The sequence below is a fragment of the Vombatus ursinus genome, unplaced genomic scaffold (genome assembly GCF_900497805.2).
Source record: "Vombatus ursinus unplaced genomic scaffold, bare-nosed wombat genome assembly UNPS02014832.1, whole genome shotgun sequence".
NCBI lineage: Eukaryota > Metazoa > Chordata > Mammalia > Diprotodontia > Vombatidae > Vombatus > Vombatus ursinus.
In genome coordinates, this window is record NW_020954610.1 from 52,484,291 (window position 1) to 52,493,598 (window position 9,308).

Below are 9,308 nucleotides of genomic sequence, written 5' to 3' on the forward strand. Positions count from 1 at the left end.
TATCTATCTATCTATCTATCTATCTATCTATCTATCTATCTATCTATATATATATATATATGTATATATATATATATATATACATACATACATAGTAGGATGTAAGTAAAATTCCAGCCCACAGACACACATACTTTAAATCCTGAAAGAATTTGGGATCCTGCCCTAACCATTTGTGTTCTGAGGTACCCCTGCTCTTATCTGATATGCTCTGGAAAGTTGCCTTGAATGACCCAGAATCCCTTTGTGCTTACAGCCAAAGTAGAATTGTAGAATTTCCTAGCTGGAAGGGACCATAAAGGTCATTCTAGTCCAACTTCCTCATTTTACAAATGAGGATCCCACTGCCTCTATTTCCTTCCCTGAATTTCTCCTCATAGCTGTTTCTGTTTCTTAGAAAAACAAAGATAGTCATTGCATATAAGTAGCTCTCCTGCTTTCCCATTCATTCCTCTGGGCAATGATCTGAGAGGTTCTTTACCTTCTCTAAAAGACAGAGCAGTCTTTGATAGTGAAAGTGGTGTGAGTGGAGGTGGGAGCAGAGGTTACATATCCTCTTTGATCATTTCCCTGGTCTTCTATTGGGATCTAATATCCCTTAAAATCCCTATGGCACTTTACACCTTGAGACTTCAGGGTTTTAGGAGAGCTTCATGTGATGGAGGCAGAAAAAAAATTACTGCACACAGGGCCATCCCTAGGAAGTACAAGACCTCTCATTCACCTTCACATTTTTAGCCAGATGAAATCTGGTTAAGATTAACTTTAACCCTAAAGTGGGGGCAGGGTGTATGTATGTATGTATGTATGTATGTATGTATGTATGTATGTATTTATATATGTATGACTGCCTATGTAGGAAGGGTGAGGAGGTCTCACCTTTGATGCCTTGTTGTATGAGGGGGAAAAGAAGGTACTGTGGTTGGGATGTTACATGCTGATGCTTATTGCATTTTTTTGTCAATGCTGCCTCCTTTTCTGTTTCCTCAGTCATATCCCAGCTGCCTGGTTCCCCATAGTAATGGGGAGGCCTAAGACTATTATCCCAATTTGCTGTGCCCTAGGGTTGCTTAGCACCCCTTTTTGACCTTATTACTTTGTACAGAAATCTTTTGAGAGCTTTTTGCCTTGCTTATATGAGAACATTGGTTACTCACCAACTTATTGTACCTCCAATGCTATAGTCCCTACATTTCATTCCTGTCATTGTCTGTCCCCTTTCTCTCTTTTGAGAATGAAAATGTTTGACCCCAGAACCACTAAGTGGATTATTGAGAATTGTGGATAAATGACATGTTCCTGCTCTAGCCATGTTTTGTGTACTCCATGTGTCCTAAAAACTTAAGGAGCTGCCACATATAACAAGGGGTATGGAAATTACATTGGATTGACTATCATAGTCCAAACAAATAAACCACATCATGTCTGCTATAAATGTCATTCTTCTATCAAGAAACTAGGAAGTAGCTTCTGTTTGGGGGGGGGGGGATATGGATTTAGGTAAAAACTTTTAGAATTATAAGTTTTTTTTTTAGTTTTTGCTTTTTGGTGAGGCAATCAGGGTTAAGTGACTTGTCCAGGATCACGCAGCTAGTAAGTGTCAAGTGTCTGAGTCCGGATTTGAACTCAGGTTCTCCCGACTCCAAGCCGGAGCTCTATTCACTGCGCCACCTAGCTGCCCCTATAAGTAATTTTTAAAGAAAGCAAGAAATAAGAGAATTAGAGAGTCATAAATGTTAGGGATTGAGAGGCCTTCCTCATTTTGCAATTGAGGGAGCTTTGGTCCGGATGAGAGAGGTGACTTGCTCATGGTCACCCAGGTAGTTAGTGTAAGAGTTTGGACTGGATCTCCTGACTCTCACTTCACTGTGGATGTAGTTTTCATTCCTATACCATACTACCTCTAACAAACGTATGAGTTTTTTCAAAGTCATTGTGCCTACGGGTTTATGTTATGACTCGTACAAAAAACAATTCATTTGGCTTGGTGTATTATTTTAGATGCAAAGAATAACATAAGGCCATTCCACATTTATTCTAATGTCCATACTTTGAAAGAAGAACGTTTTAAACAGAAATTCCAAGTTACTTGTATTTGAGTTAAGCAGAATGAGCAAAAGTATGAAGCCTTTTGAGTGGAACTGTGAAATATTAGGTCCTTGAAAATTCTACTTTGACAACTTTGAAAGACATGAGAAGGCAGCTGAACCTGTTATGTTTGATCAGGAGGTTGTTTATTCTGCTTAATTTCAATGGCTTAGTTGAATTTCATAAGATTTTGAATGACCTTAAATAGCTGTCAACCCTTGGGCAGAATCTATCAGGCTGTTTTCAGACAGCATGTATCGTTGTCAAAAGATCAGGTTACTGTGTATGAGCCATGACAGATGCATGCCGTACATTAAATTGCAGCACGTAAAGCAACATAATCTCCCAGTTCATAGACTCCTACCTAAAAACAAGCTGGGCCTTTTGGAAGCAATAGCCATCCTGCTAGGCTGCTAGGGATCCCTAGTCAGTTGAGACTTCAGTGTCCTGGGCATGAAGCTTCCTAAGGTCCAGAGCTCAACTCTGAGCAGAGGAGCTCCTCATCTCCATCACCTCGCTACTGTACTTCAGCCCTGTTGTAAACCCCACTGCAGTTTGTTTGTTTGTTTGTTATTAAAGAATGCAATCTTTAAAAAATTAAGATTGTTAACATTACCAGGACGAGCCAGCACTATGAATGAAATTTCATGGATTATATTTTATTTCTCTTACTTTTACTCTGCAATTTGACTCCAGAGTCATGGTTTTCCTCTTCTGGTAAGAATGGCAGCCAGAAAAGAAAGGAAAATAAAACTAACAAAAAAAAAAATAAAACCAACAACAAAACAAAACAAAAATTTGAACCCTGTTGCTGCTGAGTCAATTCAGAGTTAATTCTGGAAAAAAAAAATATGTATATAGTCTTGTTTACAAATGAAATATTTTGGCTTAAAAGAGGATGATAGCATGGGAGTTTAATTAGTCAAAAGATACACAGCAGACGTGCACTTGAGCATTGTTTACTCAATTTCGTATGTCTATACTGATGTGTATTTAATATTCTGCATCTTTCTCTGGAAATGACAAGTGCCCTGAATTCTTTGCAAGTTGAAAATGCTAATGAAAAACAAAAGTGTTAGAATTAAGTGATGATTAAAAATTTATCTCCTTTAAAACTAAAATACATGGCTTTCATAACTGGGTTGTCATAGAAATAAATACCTTATGTTGGAATCCCTTGTGGTGCCCAGACCTAAATAAATACTAATTTGGGAAACTTAAATATCCTTCAAGAGAGTTGAGGGCACTTGTTAGCATTGAGTCTGTTTCTGGTGGCTTATTAGTGTATAAGGTCATTACAGAAACCCAGGCTTACAGAAGCATGGAGCTATTATGACAAGCTGTACACTTGGCTCTACTGTGGAGAGACTATCACTCAGTGATAACAAGACACACAGAAATAGCTTTACTTCCATGTAAGGGAAAGTTGGTTTAACTCAAATGTATTCGAGCCTATTCAAAACAAAGCAAAATTTTATATATAAAAGTCTTTCTCTTTCCAGTATAGTTTTCATTTGTTTATTTATTTTTACAGAAAACAAACACAAAACTGCTATTCCTTCCCAAGTAGTCCCTTTTCATTTCTTTGGAGCAGGATTGTAAGATTTCCAAAGGTCCTGTGTTTTAACATGTCACCCAGTTGGTGACTCTTTTGCCTTTTGATTTGTCCCTTTACACTGTACTGTGTTAGCATCAAATTGTATTAGAATAAAATAGATTTATCACTGATAACAAGAAGAAGTAATCAAATGCACTTATCCTGTGAATATGCTAGTGTACACATGTATATAATATACATGTTAATACACATATGAGTGTATTATTCACATAATATTGTATATATTGTAAAGTTACTACTGTTAAAATTAAACGGTGATTATGATATTAACATATGGAAAACCCATTCTGGTTATTTTAATTGAATGATGTCTGTGTTGTGGAGGTCAGTTTCCTGGTGTCTCCTCTCTCGAAGTGACCAGTAACCCTTCCCATCCTCCTGCCCTTCCTCTTCCCTCCCCAAACTCCTCTGCTGCTCGCAGTAGTGGAAACTGGGCATTTGGTGCCTATTACTTTTTTCTCTGAGGAAAGTGCCCCAAAGTTCAAAGATTTAGAGCTGTAAGGGGCCTTAGGAAACATCTAACTCAACCCCTTTATTTGATAGAAGAGGAAACTGAGAGGGAGAGAACACAGGATAGAATCCAGGCTTCTTAAATCCAGTCTAGACATGATTCTACTATAATAAATTGCCTCTTGTCTAGATTTCCATCTAGATGGTCTCAATCATGAACTGGTGCTTCTGAATCAGAAAGCAGAAAATAGCCCAGAAGTGAAAGAGGCTTCTTTGACTCTTAGGAAGCACAAATGAGAACTCTCCTGTTTTCCTATGGTTTTCTCTTTGATGCTTGCTGAAATTAATTGCTTCCCCACATCCATCACCTATTGAAAGTGAATCTCAATGGCCATTTCTAAGTAACCACCCCATCCAAAGATAAAGGGGAGGGAAACGGGGCTGGTTATATATGAGCCTATGTGAAAATGTAGGGCTGAATTCATTGGAATTGTTTTCAGCTGCCTTTCCTGCAAGAATGAAAGTTAATCAACTAAGAGGTTGCATACCTATTACGTGTCTTGTACTGTGCTAGGCACTGTGAGGAGTAGAGAAATATAATTCCTGTTATCAAGACACTTTCTGTCTATTACATTAGTTTATGAATATAACAGAGAACTGAGTATACATGGAAAGTGCAGTGATTGAAAACCACTCCCATGACGATTAGGACTTGGGAACGTCATAAAAATTGCCAGTTTCTATTCTACAATCAGATAAATTACTCCAGGGCTTAAGTTACTTCCTAGGAGTAAAATGATCAGGTTAGAAGGTGCATTCACCCTTCTGAAGATTTTAGGCTTCCTGGGAATACTTTACAAAGCAGGAGTAACTCATGAAAAATTTCTGTCTGCTACAGTACTTTTGCCTACTCTTGCCCAGCCAATCAGGGATGTTACATTTCTACTCAAGTACACACACACAAAAACAAAAAAACTTTTTTTTTTTCCACCCTTGCCTTATGGCACCTGGTTTGAAAAGAGAAATAAACTTACTTGATTAGTTGGACAATAAAGAAAGGATAAGGCCAAGTCCATGAGACAGCTTTTCTGAATATGTTTTCTTTTTTCCTTTGAGATAATGTGAAAACCATGTTTGGTAGATAAACCTGTGAATGTTATGGAGGAGGGAACAAAGAGGAATACATTTTTGGATGGGACCTAAGTGCCTATAGTTGTAACAGACGATAGATAAAATGACTAACAAGTTCCCAGGATAAAAATTAAAGGGGGGGGGGAGTGTGAGGAAAAAATAAAACATAGGAATTACCAAGGGATTTTATATCTTTGCCCATTGAAAGGCATTTTTCAAAAGGTGACACTTCATCCTAGAAAGAAAGGGGTTTTCTGTGCACTTTTGAGGGGTAGGTTCCTTGTCTGTCAGCATCTGGATTTGTGGGCATTTTGTCAACAAATATCTGACCATAATGCCCTAGGGCTAGAAGGGTCCTCTAAGGGGTGCCTGTCTTGGAGGATCCCTGAGAGATAGCTCTCTACTCCTGGTTCTCTATTCTTTTCTGAACACTTCAGACAAGGAGATACCAGGACTCTTGTTTATGTGTTCCATTGTCTTATAACCTGTGTGGTCAAGAAGTCTGTGAACATTTTAACCTTTGAATGTCTAGCTTGTTATGTCCTGAATCTCCAACACTTAGTATTATCATTCACTATCCCGGCAGAGACTTGAAGACTGTTATTAAGTCCCCCCTCCTATTGCTCACTGTTCTTCATCTTAGCCCCTTTTCTCTGAGTCCTAAAGGGGGGGAGGCACAATTCCTGTATGTGACTCATGTTTCCTTCATGCTAATATTTATTCCCTTTGTCCACAGAACTTTGGTCTAACATATATATATATATATGTATATATATATGTATATACATACATATACATACAGTAATCCCCACATGTAAAAAAGAAACCTTTCCCTCTTCCCTCTAACAAACTCCTTCTAACACTAATCTATTCCTCACCACCTAAATTTCTTTCAACCAGCAATGGGCATTCCTGAAAGATTACTGTATTTATGAGTGCTTCTCCCTTCTTACTTTACTTTGATCAGAAATTCTTAACATGGGGTCCATGAACATACATGCATACACACACACATACATACATTTCAATATAATACATTTCTTTTTTTAATCCCATTTTTTTGTGTATTTAAACCTATTATTCTGAGAAAGGGTCCACAGGTTTGATGGGACTACCAAAATGGTCCATGACACAGAAGAGGTAAAGAGCCCCAGACCTAGATGTTTAGAAACTCTGATCTGCAAAAATGATTGGATTCTGCATGGTGGAAGTATAAAGAAAGCCCCTTTATTGCATATGTGATCAAATGCTGAATTTACTGTCAGATATGCTGAGGACAGGTAGTGATCTATTCTCTCTGCAAGACTGACGGTAGTCACCTACCTCCATACCTTAACCTTTTTAGTTAGACATTAGACTGGGGATTAAAGTTTACTTAGAGAATGTTTGTTTATCTTGTTCCCTTTGAACACTATTGAATTGTGAAGCTCTGGCTTTCCCTACAGAAAGAGCAGAGTTGACTTATAGTTAATTTTCAAGTAATGGAACTGAGATCATGAAAGTCCTTTCTTTTCAAGTCAAATCTCCCTGTCAGTGAAAGTGGGAGTCGGGTTCTTAGGAGTCCCATTGCTGGAAAATGCAATGAGTTCTGTAGGGCCATCTCTTGTAAGCATAAGGACCTTCATTTCCTCTTTACTGGAAGGAAATATTTTCTGTTTGTTTTGTTGGATGGGAATAAAAACATTTCAAAGGATTAGAACAACTTTTATTTAACTTCTACTTTGAGTATCTGTTCTTGATGTTATAATATAGGAAGGCTTTCTTCTGAATATATATTGGAAGAAATAACTGTGCTTATGTTATTCTCAAAAGTACAATCAGGGGCTCAAGCAGGGGCTTTTAGCATTTTGTGTCAAGTACTCCTTTGGAAGCCTATGGACCCCTCTGAAGCCTATGGACCCCTTCTCAGAACAATTTTTTCAAATGCATAAAATAAAATACATAAGATTACAAAGGAAACCAATTATATTAAAATAGGTATTTTTTTAAAAATTCACAGAACCCACGTTAAGAACTCTTGCCCCAAACTTTTATCTTTGGAGGTGCATGCAAACAAAAACTATAGGAATAGGTAGGGAGATAAATCTACCATATTACTTTAAAGGGGACCTTTCCTTCTAATCCATATGCAGACTAGAAATCAGAAAAAGTACCCACCACCTTTAGCAACCAAATAAGTCAGAATTCAGCATCTCTCAGGGCCCTAATATCAAATCCAATGATATAGTAAATGTTCTTTTTATAAAATGTAGTGTTTTGGGGGGGATAAATTTTGTTTTTATACCACACTCATTTCTGGATATATCCCTTCCTCCTTTCCCCAGTGAGCTATTCCTTATAAAAAAAGAAAAATAATGAAAAATTTTTTTCAAACCTAAGACATTTTCCATAAGCTGTAGTCACAGTCTTTAAGCTTTTGAGATAATTCTTGTCTGTCTTTGGAAAGGATTTTTAGCATGACCCTTCAAAAAGATATTAAAATAGCATATAGATGATAGCAAGACTGGCACTCTAAGTTAATGAAGTTAATTGTCTTCCAGCTCACAAATGCCTTTCCTATGGCACTTTGGATCCATCTCATTCAACTGACATTTTGCAGTTTCAAGCTTCCAAAGGACTCTTGTTAATAAGAGTATATTGATATCTGAGTGAGCAGTAAAGGTCTGAAGAATAGGAAAATGTATTGTTTTGCTATGAAAAGCATTTTAAAGTGGGGTGGGAAGGGGTAGGGAGTAGTGAAATCAGATCTTTGAATTCAATTGAATTTTCTGTATTACCTAGTAAACACTTATTGAATTATTTTATTCTCTGTAAAGCAAATTCAAGTAAATGAACGTTATTGATTTCTGAATGTATTTTATTACAAATAGCTCAGGTTTATTAGGTTTATGGACATAATATTAGAGCTATGACAACAAAGGAAATTCCTCCAGCTAAGAAATGGATGACTCAGACCTGAATTTTGGGTCTGATCCAGAGAGTTTTTAATAAAGAGTTTTTATAGATTTTGGGGGGAGGGGGAGAGTAATGCAAGATGGGCAGCAATTTCTCTCTGTTGTTGCTTATACCATTGCTTTCCCAAGCCTTTCAGGAGGAAAGGTTAACTGACAATCACCTGTCCCTCCCTAAGGAAATGAGAGGGGAATTAGCAACATATTCCAAGAAACTGCAGTAAATAGTCTGACACATAAGGCAATGTGAAAAAGTGTATAGAGAGCTTGCCTTGGAGTCAGGATGACCTGAGTTCAAATCCTAGATAGTCATTGTAGGACAGTAGGAGAGACAACTTCTAGGTAGATCCTAACTGACCTGCAAATGTGAAGGCAGCTCGCAAAGGAGACTGAATTAATCATTCCAACGGTTTAGTCAGCAGGAGAAGCTGGTTTACCATATGAGGGGTTTCAAGCTTTAAAAAAAAAAAAAAAGAAAAAAAGTGGACTTTCTTGTCTCCATAAACAGCAAACGTTTTAAAAATGATCACTACCAATTAACCCCTAGAAGAATTCACTGGAGTTTGAACATTGTCATGTATTTGAAGTTGGTTTAGTGGTCCGAAATGTCTGAGTGCATAAATCTGTGGTTTTAAAAATCTGTGTTTTCAGAGGAAGCTAATTGGAAAAGATTATAGATAAAATTTTTCTCAAATGGGGGAAGAAAGAATAAATAATGTGTTGGTAGTTTGCACTCTGACTTAGTTGTCCAGTTAATAAATTGATGGATAGCTCACTAGCAAATGAATGAAGCTAGAATTATATTTTTTAAATTGCTTTAAAAATTTAAGTGCAGGCCTGTTTTTTTTCTCATCCAGGTAGAATTGGTTTGAAATAAAGATGCTTATTGTAGGTTTTCCACACATGTCAAACCCCATGTCAGTCACTAGATTTTCTTAAATCTCTCCAATATCATAGCCAAGTTTTGTTCTTTGTAATGTTTTTATTTTCATTGGTAGATGGTCATATCCCTGCCATGTTTTAACCTCTGCATGAAGAAGTGCTAATACTGTATAGATATTTTTCCAGCA